At 39.0% G+C, this 17,361-nt stretch overlaps 1 pseudogene; it reads left to right on the top strand.

The window, feature by feature from the left end:
• Positions 1-16,403: 16,403 nt before the first annotated feature.
• Positions 16,404-17,086, top strand: LOC122422126 (annotated as a pseudogene).
• The last annotated feature ends 275 nt before the right edge of the window (positions 17,087-17,361 follow it).

Genomic DNA, 17,361 nt, shown 5'->3' on the forward strand with positions numbered 1-17,361 from the left:
AGGAAAAAATGGGTCTTTGCACATATAATTTTGAATCTTAAGGTAAAATCATCCTATATTTAGAGTGGGTACTAAATTCAATGACTGGTGTTTTTATTAGGAGATCTGGACACAGAGAACATAGCGAGCTTCACACTGAGGAGGGCCAGGTGAAGTTGGATGCAGAAATTGCAGTTGTGCTATTATTTAGCCAAGTAATACCGGGAGCCAACAGAAGTTAGAAGAGGCAAGGAAGGATTCTTTCCTAGATTTTTCAGAGGGAGCATACCTTGCTGATACCTTGATTTTAGACAGTTACTCTCCAGAACTGAGAGAGAATAAATTTTTGCTGTTTTCCACCACCAAGTTTGTGATCATCAGTTATGGCAGTCTTAGGAAACTAAGGCTGAGATATGATCCAGGAGAGGGGGTGGTTCTAAAGCCAATCTTGAAAACTTGGGATTCCATCCTGGCCTTTTCTGGACATGATGCTCCTTTCTTTGCCTTAATTGCAACCCCAGGTTGGTCTGATTTGTACATTTTCCAGGTATAGCTTAGCCAAAAGAGGGGCTAGGATATTAAAACATAATGCTGATTCAGCCATCTACATTCTCCTGTGGAACTGACATGGTCCTTGGTCATAATGGGAATGACCATTCGGTTGAGTATACCTGCTGGCCGAGTTCTCCTCCACAGTCTCATGAGGGCCAAAGCAGGGACATAATGGGTCTCTGTAAATTCTTTAGGAGTGCTCTTGACCCTCTTTGGCCTAACTCTTATAGATGAAAAGTCTAGGCATGATCGGGAGAAGGTAAACTTAGAACTACTGGATTGAAACACATTGATTTTGTGGCAGTAGAGGCAGAAGAGTAATTTTGGCATCTGGAAATGGAAGTTCTCAGACTCTACATGATGCAGGAGAGGCTAGACACTAATAATCATATTTCTTTTAGAATCATCCCTGGAGCCTTTCTCACAAAGGAGAAATGACCTGGTATTGTTCTCCTAAATGGTTGAAATAATATTTAATATGTTTGTGGATCTGCCATCCTCTGCCAGACAGCGCTCAGTATAATTTGACCTTGAGATTAACTCCTCTTAAAGAGTCTTGAGAGTCCCTTGAACTGCAAGAAGATCCTAAAGGAGATCAGTCCTGGGTGTACATTGGAAGGACTGATGCTGAAGCTGAAAGTCCAGTACTTTGGCCACCTGATGCAAAGAGCTGACTCATTGGAAAAGTCCCTGATGCTGGGAGGGATTGGGGCAGGAGGAGAAGGGGACGACAGAGGATGAGATGGTTGGATGGCATCACCGACTCAATGGACGTGGGTTTGGGTAACTCCGGGAGCTGGTGATGGACAGGGAGGCCTGGCGTGCCGGGGTTGCAAAGAGTCAGACACAACTGAGTGACTGAACTGACTGAACTGAATCTTACTAAGAAGCTTATTAGAAACACAGGGGATGGTCCAGTGTTGTACCTTCCATGCAGAATGCCTATCACCACCCGTGAGTATCTGCCCAGGCCCCATTCCTGTACTGTTGCTCCGTCAGTTCTGTGAGGCACACAGATTCCCTCACCTTGGGGAAAAGGGTACAATGACTGATTGGCTGCCTTTACACAACAACTACAAAATAAATGTCTGGACTTGGTTATGGAACTGAACTGTGAACCCTAAGGTCCATCAGCTAGATACGAGGCCACCTTGGCACTATCCATCTGTGCTTCACAAACTAATATAGGGCCAACAACTGTAAACAACATTTCCTTTCCAGGGCATCATGTGTATCTAGAACTGACCCTCTGGGGTGGAAGTCAGGTGTTAATTTGCCTCCTTCCTGCAAATACAGCTAGTCTTACCTTTGAGGTTATCATCTGAGGCCTTCTAGTGTTTAAAGAAGCATCAGTAGATCAGGTGGTCCTCTGGTGGCTGTGGTGGTCTCTCCTGTCACTTTCTCTGCGGAGCTTCCTGGAGAGAGAACTGCCTCATTGTCTACATGTACTCTGTTGGCAGTTATCCTTGTGATGTGAGTCATCCAGTTAGAAAAAGTACTGAGATTCCACACATGACTGATCATATAGTATCTGCCTTTCTCCTTCTGTCTCACTTCACTTAGCATAAGGCCCTCAAGATCCAGGCCCATCCACGTTGCCACAAATGGCAGGATTTCCTTCTTTCTCATCTCTAAATTTTCTTTTAACCATTCATCCATTGATGAACACTTACGTTGTTCCATATCTTGCCTATTGTGAATAATGCTACAGTAAACATAGAAGTACAGATATCTCTTCAGATTCATTTTCTTTGTGTATATACCCATGGATGAATTGCTGGATCCCATGGTAGTTTTAGTTTTAATTTTTCAAGGAACTTCCATACTGTTGTTCATAGTGACTGTACCATTTTACATTCTGACCAATAGTGCTTAAGGATTCCCTTTCCTCCACATCCTTGCCAACACTTGTTATTTCTTGTCTTTAGAGCAGAGAGTAGAATGGTGGTTACCAGAGCCTGAGGTATGGGGGAAATGGGGTCAAAGAGTAAAAACTTCCAATTATAAGATGAATAATTTCTGGGGAGCTCATGTATGGCATGGTGATTATACTTAGCAATAATGTATTATATATATAAAAGTTGTTGGACAGTAAATCTTTAAAGTTCTCATCACAAAAATAAATGGTAATTATGTGACATGATGGAGACGTTAGCTAACACTATGGTGGCAGTCATTTTATAATTTGTAAGTGTGTCAAATCAACCAGTTGTGCACCTTAAACCTACGTAATATTATATGTCAATTATATCTCAATAATGCTGGGGGGGAAAAGAAAAAGAAATGTGGAGAAATTTGTCCCTGACTTTAGCCGAAGCCCTGGAAGGCATTTGTATCAGTGTCACCTCATTGACCAGAATTACTATAGATGATAAAATTATCCTTATGCACCAGCACAGAGTCTGTGGTCACTATTACTAATGACCACTAGTAGGTCACTCACTAATCATCCTGCTGTATCTGGATTAAAGCCTCTGAACAAGTGGAAAGATCAATACCTAAAATTAAGGGGAAATCTACCTTATTTTCTGTCATGGGCTGAATTGTGTTCCCACCACCTCCCCCAACCTAGTTCCTAACCCCCAGTGTTGCAGGATGTGACTGTATTTGGAAATAAAATTTTAAAGAGCTGATTTGGGTTAAAATGAGGTGGGGCTCTAATCCAATATTACTGGTGTCTTTTTAAGAAGAGGGACAGACACCAGGGATGAAAATACACAGAGGAAAGGCCATGTGAAAAGTTGGCCATCTGTCAGCCTAGTAGAGAAGCCTCAGAAGAAACCAAACCTACTGACACCTGGATCTTGGACATCTAGCCTCCGGAAATGTGAGAAAATAAATTTCTGTTGCTTAAGCCATGAGGTCTGTGGTAAAAAGACATACTTCATTGTATTGCACTTTGCAGACATGTTTTTTTACAGATGGAAAGTTTGTGGCAACCCATATTGACCAAATCTGTCAACACCATTTTCCCAGTAGCATTTTCTCACTTCATGTCTCTGTGTGACATTTTGATAATTTTCACAATAGTTCAACTTTTTCATTATTAGTATATTTGTTATGGTGATCTGTGATTGATCAGTGATCTTTGATGTTACTGTTATAATTGCTTTAGCATTTTTTACCAGTCAAGTGAAAGTCGCTCAGTCATGTCTGACTCTTTGCGACTCCATGGAATAGTCTATGGGATTCTCCAGACCAGAATACTGGAATGGGTAACCGTTCCTTTCTCCAGGGGATCTTCTCAACCCAGGGATAGAACCCAGGTCTCCTGCATTGCAGGCGGATTCTTTATCAGCTGAGCCACCAGGGAAGCCCAAGAATACTGGAGTGGGTAGCCTATCCTTTCTCCAGCGGATCCTCCCAACCCCAAAATTCAACTGGGGTCTCCTGCATTGCAGGCAGATTCTTTACCAGCTGAGCTACCAAGGAAGCCCTAAGTGTAGTTTTACCAACAGAGCATTTTAAAATTAAGGTATGTACATTTCTTTTAGATGTACTGCTATCACACACTTAAAAGACTGCAGCATAAAACACAACTTTTATAAGCACTGGGAAACCAAAAGATTCCTGTGACTCACTTTATTGCAACATTTGCTTTATTGTGGTGGTCTGGAACTAAACCTACAATATCTCAGAGTTATTCCTGTACTTTGTTTTGGCAGCCCAACTGACGCATACGCTTTGTAAGATAGACCCTAAAAATCTGTGGCATTTGTTAAGCTGTTGGGTTGCAGGACCCAAGGAGCCTGGTTGAGGTCAGTACCACCAGTTTCTCTCATCCTGCAACAGGAGCTCTAATGAGATGTTGTATGGAACAAATTAGATGGATCTGGTTCCAGTCCCCGTGGTCAGATTAATCAGAGTGGGTGATTGAATGGCTCACTCATGAAAAATTTCACCAGATGTCACGATGAAATGAGGAGTGGTTATTGTTGGGAAGTAATATGGTTGTCTCATGTTTCTGAAGATCTTGTGAGCAGAGGCACTAACTGCCATTTTTGCTCACCGTCTTTACATGGACGTTTGTATAGGAATAGCCTTGAAAGACAGATAATGTCTCTCTCTGACACAGAAGGCAGGCTTACTTACTGTTCATAACAAAAGATTTGAATTCCCTTAGCTTAGGTTTCTTTCCTGTATTGTAACCCACCATGCGTGCATTTGTTATTCAGCCTCTGTGTGGCCCTCTGGAAACTGAGACTCTAGAAACTGCTGTAAAATATGCGAATGCTCATGCTGCTTGCAGTGTCTTGAGTAACCAAATCTTTGTCCTTATGTCTTGTGTCTCTGGCCGAGCATTCATGAAACGTTTAGCTTCTAAACAGTGTAAACTCTCAGGCCCTTCACAATATTTGACAGCTGGAGGAAAATTCTAGTTTTTTTTTTTCTTTCTGCTAGTTATTGAAAGGAAAAAACACAGGAAACAATTGAAGTCTATTTCAAACAATCTATTGGTCAGTTGGGGGCCAAAGTCCCCTTTAATACCTGGGAAAATTTAAGGGTTTTTAATTCTCCCTTCCATTTTCTGCTCATTTCCAGATCAGTTTCTATGGGTGCCTTCTGGACTCCTACATAAACTTGATTCATTCTCTGAATGTGTTACTTATCCTTATTGTTAGGATGCTTTTGTGGGCATATACACATATCAAAACTCACAAAACTGTACACTTAATATATGTGCAGTTTTTGTGTGGCAGTTACACCTCAATAAAACTATAAAAGAAAAGCAAAGTATATATTTTTGTTGTTTGTGACTATCCTGTTGGATTACACATCTCAAAACCCACTCACACCTAGATTTTCAATAAAATAAAATATATGTAAAAATAATTTTGTATGAATGTATATATTCATATATTTTTGAACTGAAGAATGGGGCAAATATGTCAGAGAAGGTAAATTCAGAAAGTACCTTCAAAAAATTCAGAAGGTAAATCAGGTTATTCAGGAGACTAGAAAATCAAACCCAACTTTTTGCCATTTTTTAATACTGTATATTTTCCTTCTCCATATGGTTCTAAACCACTAAATATATTATTACTTTTCTTTAAAATTTTTAATTAATTTTTAAAAGGCAATAAAAATAAATTTAAAAGCCTTTTACATTTTACTCAATTTTTACCATTTCTTCTGTTATACATTCCTCAGCAATCAAACCTCCATCTACCTGTCATTTTCTTGATGCCTGAAGGACTTTATATAGATATAAATTTCAATATATATTAAAATTAAGTTATAAAATATATACAATGCATTACTTATTGTGTAAATTATATGTCATTTTATGGTTCAAGTCCACCACTAAGCTTTTGTACATCTGGGAATGTTTTTACTTTATATTTTTTGGAAATTATTTTTACCAAATATAGAATTTTGGTTGATATTTTCTTTTTCTTTCAGTATGTGGAAGACATTGCTTTCCTATTTCTGCCTTGCTGTAATCTGACATGAAATCTTCAATTATTTGTTTCTCTGTAAATGATGTGGTTTTTTCCGCCCTCTGGCTGCTTTTAAGATTTATCTTTACATGTATTTTTAAGCAATTTGATTTTGATATGCGTTTGTATAATTTTCTTCACATTTGGTACTTGAGATTTATTTGGCTTCTTAAGAGCTGTGGTTTATGCTTTCATTTAATTTCAAAAAGTAATTTGGCCATTACTTTTTTTCCTATTTCCACCCTACCACTTTCTTTTGGGGACTTGAATTACATGTACGTTAGGTCATTTTGGCCACCTGATGTGAAGAACTAGCTCATTGGAAAAAGACCCTGATGCTGGGAAAGATTGAAGACGGGAGGAAAGGGGACAGCAGAGGATGAGATGATTGTATGGCATTACCGACTGAATGGACATGAGTTTGAGCAAGCTCCAGGAATTGTTGATGGACAGGGAGGCCTGGCGTGTTGCAGTCCATGGGGTCTCAAAGAATAGGACACAACTGAGTGACTGAACTGATACTGATAGGTCACTTGAAGTTGGCCAGCAGGTCATTATTCTTTTCTTTATTTTTTCAGTCTTTTTCTCTCTCCATTTCATCTTGGATAGTTTCTATTGCTATGTCTTAAAGTTTACTGATCATTTCTTCTTTAGTGTCTCATCTGACATTGATCTCATGCAGGCGCCTTGGGCTCCTAAGTGGGAGTGGGTAGCAGAGACGGGCTCCAGCAGCTGCTGTAATCAAACATGACTACCTGTGGGGTGAAGGCTAGTGAATCTGCAGAAGGTCCCTGGCAGCTTTGCTAGCCTTTGGTTGCTGCTTCAGTGGTGGAAACTTCTGGGTTTATCTGTTCAAGCAGTTCCCTGTTAATGGGTAGTGTGACTCTTTTGCTGTGTGACTTTTCCAGGTAGTCTCTGCTTTTCTTCCTTGTTTCTATGATTCCTGTGTGTCTTGGCTTTGCTGGTCTGGATGAGGTAATATCCAAGTGGGACCTTCCTGCCCTGGAAGACTGGGGAAGCTTTTCAAGGAAGAACAACTCATTCTAGCTGGGGATATCTCTCTTGGCTCTGAGCAGTTTGGAAGATGGGATGATGCAGCTAGAAATGAAGCTGTCTTCTCTTTCTGTGTGGTTTTTCTCAGGTTTTTGTTCTACTGTGTTGGTGAAGTTTTTTGTTGATCTTCATATGAAGTTGGGGTTGGGGGGGATCTTTTGGTCTCTTGGCCATCTTGGTCTAAAGTCTTCTAGAAAATAGGTGTTTATGAGAGGAAATTTATTGGAGTAGATGGTTAATCAGTTTAAATTATTTAACCATTTCTTTTAAGTACTTCATCAGAGGAAACTACTAAACCATTTTCTGGTTATTAACATTGACTGTAGTTCAAAGTTAGCATTAAAGACCAGTATGTAGCAATGTAAAACTCAGATTGTATGTTTTTTCTAACTACACAATCACATAAATTAGAATCATTAATTCCTAAATTTGAAACATATACTTTTACACCATATTCAGCACGAATATGTCTTTAATATAGCACTGAGATCACTTATTTATTATTTATTGAATTTTTACCCTTTTTATTATCTTTAATTTAAAACCTCTTCCTATAATCTCCATGGTTGATAAAGAGTACTTAGGAAGAATGCATTCTTCATTCAGAATAAGACAGGAGACAAAATCTTACTAAATCTTAATGTGTATGAAGAATTTTTTTTTAATTTTTTAAATTTTTTTTTGTGTGAAGCATTTTACACAGGCTCCCACACTTAGTTCTCATGAACAAGTAAAATAGATATGACCACTTCTTGTTTACAGATAAGAAATTGGGTTAAATGAGTCATACAGTATCATGCACTGGTTATAGCAAATACCCTCTTCCAATAACATAAGATGACTCTACACATGGACATCACTAGATGGTGAATACCAAAATCAGATTGATTACATTCTTTGAAGTCAAAGATGGAAAAGCTCTATACAGTCAACAAAAACAAGACCAGGAGCTAACTGTGGCTCAGATCAGGAAGAACTCTCTATTGCAAAATTCAGACTTAAAGAAAGTAGGGAGAACTACTAGACCAGTTATACTAGAACAGTTATGACCTAAATCAAATCCCGTATGATTGTACAGTGGAAGTGATAAATAGATTCAAGGCATTAAACCTGATGGAGTGCCTGAAGAACTATGGATGGAGTTTCGTGACGTTGTACAGCAGGCTATGATTAAAAAAAAAACCATCTGCAAGGAAAAGAAATGCAAAAAGGCAAAATGATTGTCCAAGGAGCTCTTACAAATAGCTGAGAAAAGAAGAGAAGCAAGAGGCAAAGGAGAAAAGGAAAGATATATTCATGTGAATGCAGAATTCCAAAGAATAACAAGGAGAGATAAGAAAGCCTTCCTAAATGATCAGTGAAAATAAATAGAGGAAAATAGTAGAATGGGAAAGATTAGAGATCTCTTCATGAAAATTAGAGATACCAAGAGAATATTTCATGCAAAGTTGGGCACAATAAAAGAAACTGTATGGACCTAACAGAAGCAGAAGATAAGAAGAGGTGGCAAGAATACACAGAAGAACTATACAAAAAGATCTTCATGACCCAGATAACCATGATGGTGTGATCACTCTCCTAGAGCCAGACATTCTGAAGTGTGAGGTTAAGTAGACCTTAGGAAGCATCACTATGAACAAAGCTAGTGGAGGTGATGGTATTCCAGGTGAGCTATTTCAAATCCTAAAAGACGATGCTGTGAAAGTGCTGCACTCAATATGCCAGAAAATTTGGAAAAATCAGGTGTGGCCACAGGACTGGAAAATGTCAGTTTTCATTCCAATCCCAAAGAAAGGTAATGCCAAAGAATGTTCATCAGTTCAGTTCAGTCGCTCAGTCGTGTCCGACTCTTTGCAACCCCAGCACGCCAGGCCTCCCTGTCCATCACCAACTCCTGGAGCTTACTCAAACCCATGTCCATCAAGTCGGTGATGCCATCCAGCCATCTCATCCTCTGTCGTTCCCTTCTCCTCCTGCCCCATATCCCTCCCAGCATCAGGGTCTTTTCCAATGAGTCAACTCTTCGCATGAGGTAGCCAAAGTACTGGAGTTTCAGCTTTAGCATCAGTCCTTCCATTGAACACCCAGGACTGATCTCCTTTAGGATGGACTGGTTGGATCTCCTTGCAGTCCAAGGGATTCTCAAGAGTCTTCTCCAACACCACAGTTCAAAAGCATCAATTTTTTGACACTCAGCTTTCTTCACAGTCCAACTCTTACATCCATACATGACCACTGAAAAAAACCATAGCCTTGACTAGAGAGAATTTTGTTAGCAAAGTAATGTCTCTGCTTTTTAATATGCTACCTAGGTTGGTCATAACTTTCCTTCCAAGGAGTAAGTGTCTTTTAATCTCATGGCTGCAGTCACCATCTTCAGTGATTTTGGAGCCCCCAAAAATTAAGTCTGACACTGTTTCCACTGTCTCCCCATCTATTTCCCATGAAGTGATGGGACCAGATGCCATGATCTTAGTTTTCTGAATGTTAAGTTTTAGCCAACTTTTTCACTCTCCTCTTTCACTTTCATCAAGAGGCTTTTTAGTTCCTCTTCACTTTCTGCCATAAGGGTGGTGTCATCTGCATATCTGAGGTTATTGATATTTCTCCTGGCAATCTTGATTCCAGCTTGTGCTTCCTCCAGCCCAGCGTTTCTCATGATGTACTCTGCATATAGGTTAAATAAGCAGGGTGACAATATACAGCCTTGATATACTCCTTTTCCTGAAATATCAATAACCTCAGATATCCAGATGACACCACACTTATGGCAGAAAGTGAAGAAGAACTAAAGAGCCTCTTGATGAAAGTGAAAGAGGAGAATGAAAAAGCTGGTTTAAAACTCAACATTCAAAAGACTAAAATCATGGTATCCAATCCCGTCACTTCATGGCAGATAGATAGGGAAGCAATGAAAACAGTGACAAACTAATTTCTTGGGCTCCAAAATCACTGCAGATGGTGACTGCAGCCATGAAATTAAGATGCTTGCCACTTGGAAGAAAAGCTATGATCAACCTAGACAGCAATTTTTTTTTTCAACATTTTTTTGAGGTAATTTTTTAAAATTAATTTATTTTTCATTGAAGGATAATTGCTTTACAAAATTTTGCTGTTTTCTATCAAACCTCAATATATTAAAAGCAGAGACATTATTTTGCTGACAAACGTCCGTCTAGTCAAAGCAATGGTTTTTCCAGTAGTCATGTATGGATATGACAGTTGAACCATGAAGAAAGCTGAGTGCCAAAGAATTGATGCTTTTGAACTGTGGTGTTGGAGAAGACTCTTGAGAGTCCCTTGGACTGCAAGGAGATCGAACCAGTCCATCCTAAAGGAAATCAGTCCTGGGTGTTCATTGGAGGGACCACTGAAGCAGAAGCTCCAATACTTGGCCACCTGATATGAAGAGCTGACTCATTGGTAAAGACCCCGATGCTGGGAAAGATTGAAGGCAGGAGGAGAAGGGACGACAGAGGATGAGATTGTTGGATGGCATCACCGACTCAGTGGACATGAGTTTGAGCAAGCTCCAGGAGTTGGTGATGGACAGCGAAGCCTGGTGTGCAAAGAGTCAAATGCCACTGAGCCCTTAACTGAAAAAACTGACAGTGTCATACTGGTAGAAAAGAGAAACTCTATTTTTTTATACTTGAATCAATAAATATTTGTTTCTTTTATTTAGAGAGGGTGTTATAAAATTTTTTTTAATGGTTCTCAAAAACCAGTCTTTACTCATGATGATGTACACTACTTTAGTTTTTCAGAAATATTGAGAAAACCAATCTTTGTATAAGAATTGTTTTAAACTAGATGTGATATTTTTCATTAATATATTACTACTGAATTTTTTTCCCAAGAGTCTGAAAAGAATGGTAATTGTTAGGGTTCTATTGTAAAGCATACTGAACAAAAAGCATAATCAGTTAAGTAATGGAAGAGGGAATTTTTCAATGTACAATAGCATTTTAGAGTTGATATCATAAAAGAGTTTTTTAGACCAAATGTAGACACTGACAACTTCCTTATTAAATAATTTCTTTAAACTTAAAGGTTTTGGAGAAATGTTCTGAAAAGTCCCTCAGAAGTCATCTAATTTTTCCATACATGATTTTTGGGAGTTGTAATTTGCTGTAAATTGCCATGTTGTCTTTGAGCCATTTTCATACACCTTATTTGCTGTCTTTCCATGTAACTCTCTCAGTGGCTCCTCCTTAACAATTGTCTGTTGTCCTAGATCTCACACAAGCTCAACAGCTCCCCAGGTCATCTTGAATCACTATGCAATGCTTATGATGATTTCTTTTGGTTGCTTTATAAATGAAGGAACAATGAAAGTGTAAAAAAAATTCTTTGTAAAAAATACATTGCTTTCTTTGTGGTGGTCCAAATTCCACTGGATATTACTCAGTTTTGTCATAAACTTGTTTCATATTGTACTATGTAATATTTTATTCATATAATTCTCAGGAGTGCACTTACTTTTCATATTTTCTCTATTCCTTTAGGCAAATCCTCCCAGTTTTTATTTTTCTTCTGTTTCCAAGGCTCTGCTTTCATTGTCACATTTCATTAGTAGTTAATTTAAAAATGCAATTAGAAAGAATTCCTTTGAGGATAGCAGGCAAAAATTGGCTTCTTTCTGCTCAATTCTTGTTAAAGAGCATGGGAAGATTCTTTTCAACTAAGAATGTTTAGAACAGAGGCCAAAAAAAAAATCTCTAGCAAATTATTGCTATTTTGGCATTAGTATAGTATGTGTATGGACCATTAAATAAATCTTGCCCCCTACATTTGTCTTTTAGGTGGATTTAGCAGTAATTAAGCCAGTTGAAAGGTAAGCTTTTGATCCCTGGTTTCTTTAAAAGTAAAAATAGCACCGTATGTTTCAGGTTCTCTTTAACAAAATATCAGTTTTTTTTTTGTTCTGTGTTTAATCCTCAGCTTTGAATAGTGTACATGAAACATGACTCTTGAGTTAAGAGAGTTCAAAGAATCCAGGAATGTTTTGTAAAATTATCCAGGAGACTTTCTTAAAATACTCCAAAATTCACCAGGGTCATTTGCACAACTTCAGAATGTCTGTAGGATATGCCAATGTATCAAGGTATGGCAGCTTCTAATTACTGAATTTTTGATGTTTAAGAGCAAATTATTCTGCGGAAAATGAAGGAGAAAATTGTACAAGCATGGAGGTCTTTATAAGCATGTAAAAGAATATCCCAGGGAAGCTGCTGTTGAGCTTATTAATAATAAAAAGGGAGCTTAAAATCAGAAGGATCTTGACTCTAAGCAGCTGATTAGTTGTTCTGTCAAGATGGCACATAGTCATTGTTAGCCAAAATTCTCTAGTTGATGATTCTGTGTTGAAAAGTTCTCCATATTTTTTTGAGAGATTTGTTTTTTTATTTTGGCTGTGCTGGGTCTCTGTTGCTGTGTCCGGTACTCTCTAGTTGCGATACGCGGGCTTCTCATTGCAGTGGCTTCTCTTGTTGTGGAGCCCAGGTTCTAGGGCACACAGGCTTCAGTAGTTGCTGCTCATGGGCTCAGTAGTTGTGGCTCACGGGCTCCAGAGCACTGTCGCAATAGTTGTGGTGCACAGGCTCAGTTGCTCCTTGGCATGTGGGATCCTCCCAGATCAGGGACCGAACACCTGTCTCCTGCATTGGCAGGCAGACTGTCCAACACTGAGCCACCAGGGGAGCAAATGTTCTCCATACTAGTGGCCTGGGATTGTGTAAGGAAAATTGAGAGGTCCAAGAAAGTCCTAGCCAGTAACAGGTGCCAGAGAGCATAACTGTACTCCAGAAAGGAAGAAAGATTCAGAGATTATTTCATATGATGATGCTCCCAACTCCAACATTGATTTGATACATTGATTCACCATTGTGGACTACATGTTAAAGATTTGTAGGAGTGACTGAGTGTGTACTCTGGTGTAGACTTGCTTGCATTCAAACACTAGCTCAGCTACTTAGCATATCATCTTTGTTCCACTTTTCATATCTGTAAAATGGGGTCATAAGAGTATCTGTTTTATAGTTAGCTATGAACAGTAATGGGTAAGAACCTGGGCAGACTCTGGGAGATGGTGAGGGGCAGGGAGGCTTGGCGTGCTGCAGTCCATGGGGTCACAAAGAGTCTGACATGACTGGGCAAGTGAGCAGCAATAACGTGAACAGTACAGCATGCACTGATGCAAAACACTTAAAGTAGACTGGTGCGAAGGTACTTAATAATTTTTAGTTTAACTATCACACTGAAATATAAAGTTCTAAAATATGATTCATTACTACAGTTTCAATTTATTTCTTCCTGAACATTTTTCTGTGTTGATTGGGAACAATTAGTGTTCTTTGACTGGAAACCTTATATGCTTGAATTTCAACATCAGAAGAATGAGCGTAGAACATGCCATAGAATTATGCAGGGAGCTTAACATCCCCTGGAGACATTGATAAGATCTTTTGTTGGTAGGATCTGACAGGGTCATAGAGGAGGGCTTTGGATCAGTAGAGAAAAGACCTGAGTTCTAGTTCTAACTCTGTCAATGAGTATTTGACTTAGGATAAATAATAAAATTTAATGTGACAATCATTATGGCCATGACAAGCTATATAGCCTCTCATTCTAAAACTTCTGTGCAAACACATAGAAGTATTTATATACCTCAGTCCAGTAGTAACTGTATTAGACTATCATAAATATAATTTTCTTTTTTTTCTTTTATGGGTATGCATTTTCTCTAAAAAGTATATTTAATTATTACATTTTTTCAAATTTTGTTTTAATTTTAAGTATAGATGATTTACAATATTATAGTTTCAGTTATATAACAGTACTTAAGTATTTTTCCAGATTATACTCCATTTAAAATTATTGTAGAATATTGGCTATATTTCCTGTGCTGTATCATATCCATTTTTAAAATTTTATTTTATTTTTTAATGTTTTATTAGAGCATAACTGCTTTACAATGCTGTGGTGGTTTCTGCTATACATCAGTGAAAATCAGTCATAATTATATTATGTCTCCTCCCTCACCTCCCTGCCTATCCATTTTATACAGAGTAGTTTGTATCTCTCAACTCCCTACCCCTGTTCTGCCTCTCTCTACCCCTTCCACAGATAATAATCACCAGTCTGTTCTCTATACCTGTAAGTTTGTTTCTGTTTTGCCATATTCATTCATTTGTTTTAGTTAAAAAATCTAAGCTCCATTTTAATTTTTCTTTTGTTGGAGTATAGTTACTGAACAATATCATGAAAGTTGTTGCTGTTTAGTTACTAAGTAGTGTCTAATTCTTTTGCCATCCCATGGATGGCAGCCCACCAGGTTTGTCTGTCCATGGGATTTCCCAGGCAAGAATCCTGGAGTGGGTTGCCATTTCCTTCTTCAGGGGGTCTTCCTGACCCAGGATTGAACCCAGGTCTCCTGCATTGCAGGCAGATTCTTCACCACTGAGCCACATGGGAAATCCATTATATAAGTTACAGGTACAATACAGTGATCTGCAATTTTTAAAAGTGAGAGTTGGACTATAAAGAAAGCTGAGCGCTGAAGAATTGATGCTTTTGAACTGCTGTGTTGGAGAAGACTCTTGAGAATCCCTTGGACTGCAAGGAGATCCAACGAATGCATCCTAAAGGAAATCAGTTCTGAATGTTCATTGGAAGGATTGATGTGGAAGCTGAAACTCTAATACTTTGGCCACCTGATGTGAAGAGCTGACTCACTTGAAAAGACCCTGATGCTGGGAAAGATTGAGGGCGGGAGGAGAAGGGGACAACAGAGGATGAGATGGTTGGATGGCATCACCAACTCAATGGACATGAGTTTGAGTAAACTCCGGGAGTTGGTGATGGACAGGGAGGTCTGGCGTGCTACAGTTCACGGGGTCACAAAGAGTCAGACATACTGAGAGACTGAGCTGAACTGAAACTCCATTTATAATTATAAAATATTGGTTATATTCCCCATGTTGTACAGTATATCCTTGTCATTAGCTTTTCTTTTTTCGAGCCCACATATGAATGATAACGTACAGTATTTGTCTTTCTCTAACTTATTTGTCTATGCATAATGCCTTCTAGGTGCATCCATGTAGTTGCGAATGATAGAATTTTATTCTTTTTTTTAATGACTAACAGTCCATTCTATGTATATATGACATCTTTATCCACTAATCTGTTAATAGACACTTATGTTGCTTTCACATTTTGACTATTGTAAATAATGCTTCTATGAACATTGGGGTGCATGTATCTTTTTGAATTTGTGTTATTTTCCTTGGATTTACATCCAGGAGTGGAATTTCTGGATCGTATGGTAGTTCTAGTTTTGGTTTTTTGATGTGAATCTCAAATATTCTCTTCCACGGTGGCTACACCAATTTATATTTCTACTAACAGTCTACTAGGATTCTCTTTTCCTACATCCTTGCCAGCATTTGTTATTTGTGGACTTTGTTTTGACAGCCATTCTGACAGGTATAAGGTGACATCTCATTGTGGTTTTGATTTGCATTTCTCTGATTAGTGACGTACAGCATTTTTTTAATGTGCTTATTGACCATCTGTGTGTCTTCTCTAGAAAAAATCTACTCCAACCCTCTGCCCATTTTCTAATCAAGCTGTTGTTTTCTTGATATTGGGTTGTATGAGCTGTTTATATATTTTGGATATTGGGCATATTATTTGCAAGTAGTCTCTCATTCAGTAGGTTTCAGGAAACCAGCTAGAAGCCTGGGCAGTTTCAGTCTGTTTTCTCTGCCGTGTTTTGGGACTAAACAAGTGTGTGCATCCTCTTCACACACAGAGTCTAGGTTTTTATTACAGTCCGTCTATAGGCCCCACTGGTTTTCAAACCAGCTAAGGGGACATGTCCTCCAGGTGCTAGACCCCAGAGCTGGGGCACCCAACACGTGGATGGAACATTCACTCCCTAGGTAGAATCTGTGAGTCCTGTATTCCCTCTCCTGTGTCCTCTCCCAGAGGTACAGGTCCTGACCTGTTTGTTTCCCTTCCCTTCCTACCCAATTCACCTTGGATTTTTCACACAGTCTTTGTTGTAGAAACCTCTTTCATCCAGTCTCCAGTCAATTTTCAGTGAGAACTGCTCCACATGTAGATGTGTTTTTGATGTGTTCATGGAAGCAGATGAGCTCTGTGTCCTGCTCTGCCATCTTGACCACCTTCATCCGCATATAAAATTTTTAATGCTGATAGTGTTTAAGTTTTCAAAGTTCTTTTAAAAACATTTTTATAGTAACCACCTTAAACAATTACATTAGTTTGTGTATGGCAACTCTACTGTTAAAAATCTTTACCCTTAAAAATTCTCCATTGCCTTTTGCCGCTGCGGCCGCGGCCGTGAGTATGCTCAGGCTTCAGAGGAGGCTTGCTTCCCATGTCCTTCGCTGTGGCAAAAAGAAGGTCTGGTTGGACCCCAGTGAGACTAATGAGCTCTCCAATCCCAACTCCCACCAGCAGATCCGGAAGCTGATCAAAGATGGGCTGATCATCCAGAAGCCTGTGGCTGTCCTTTCCCGGGCTCGATGCTGCAAAAACACCTTGGCTCGGCGGAAGGGCAGGCATATGGGTATAGGTAAGCGAAAGGGTACTGCCGGTGCTCGAATGCCCAAGAAGGTAACCTGGATGAGGAGGATGAGAGTTCTGCACCGGCTGCTCAGGGGAAACCGTGAATCTAAGAAGACTGACCACCACATGTATCACAGCCTGTACCTGAAGGTGAAGGGTAATGTGTTCAAAAACAAGTGGATTCTCATGGAACATACCCACACACTGAAGGCAGACAAGATTCGCAAGAAGCTTCTGGTGGACCAGGCTGAGGCCCGCAGGTCTAAGACCAAGGAAGCCGGCAAGCGCCCTGAGGAGCGGCTCCAGGCCAAGAAGGAGGAAATCATCAAGACTGTCCAAGGAGGAAGAGACCAAGAAATAAAGTTCTCCCCGTCTTCTCTGTACATAGTGGCCTCAACAATTGCATAGATCACTCATTCAATAAAAAACAAGACTTTATCTGCCTTAAAAAAAAAAAAAAATTCCCCTTCGTCATTTAGTTTTTAAGTAGAAGTAATCATTTTGCATCAATTCATTTGTTCAATGCCATAGTTTTATATACTTTCTCTCTGTCCCCTCTTCTTCACATTTACTCAATGTTGAATGCATATTATGAGTTGAAAATTATGATGTTACACATATTATTTTATTAAATACTTTCAATTTTCACAACGATGTCTAACCTTCACAAGAATGTAAGAAGGAAACAAATTATCAAAGGTAATTTTAAAATGAGAAATATGAGGACATCATATGA

The sequence above is a fragment of the Cervus canadensis genome, chromosome 19 (assembly GCF_019320065.1).
Source record: "Cervus canadensis isolate Bull #8, Minnesota chromosome 19, ASM1932006v1, whole genome shotgun sequence".
Taxonomy (NCBI): Eukaryota; Metazoa; Chordata; class Mammalia; order Artiodactyla; family Cervidae; genus Cervus; species Cervus canadensis.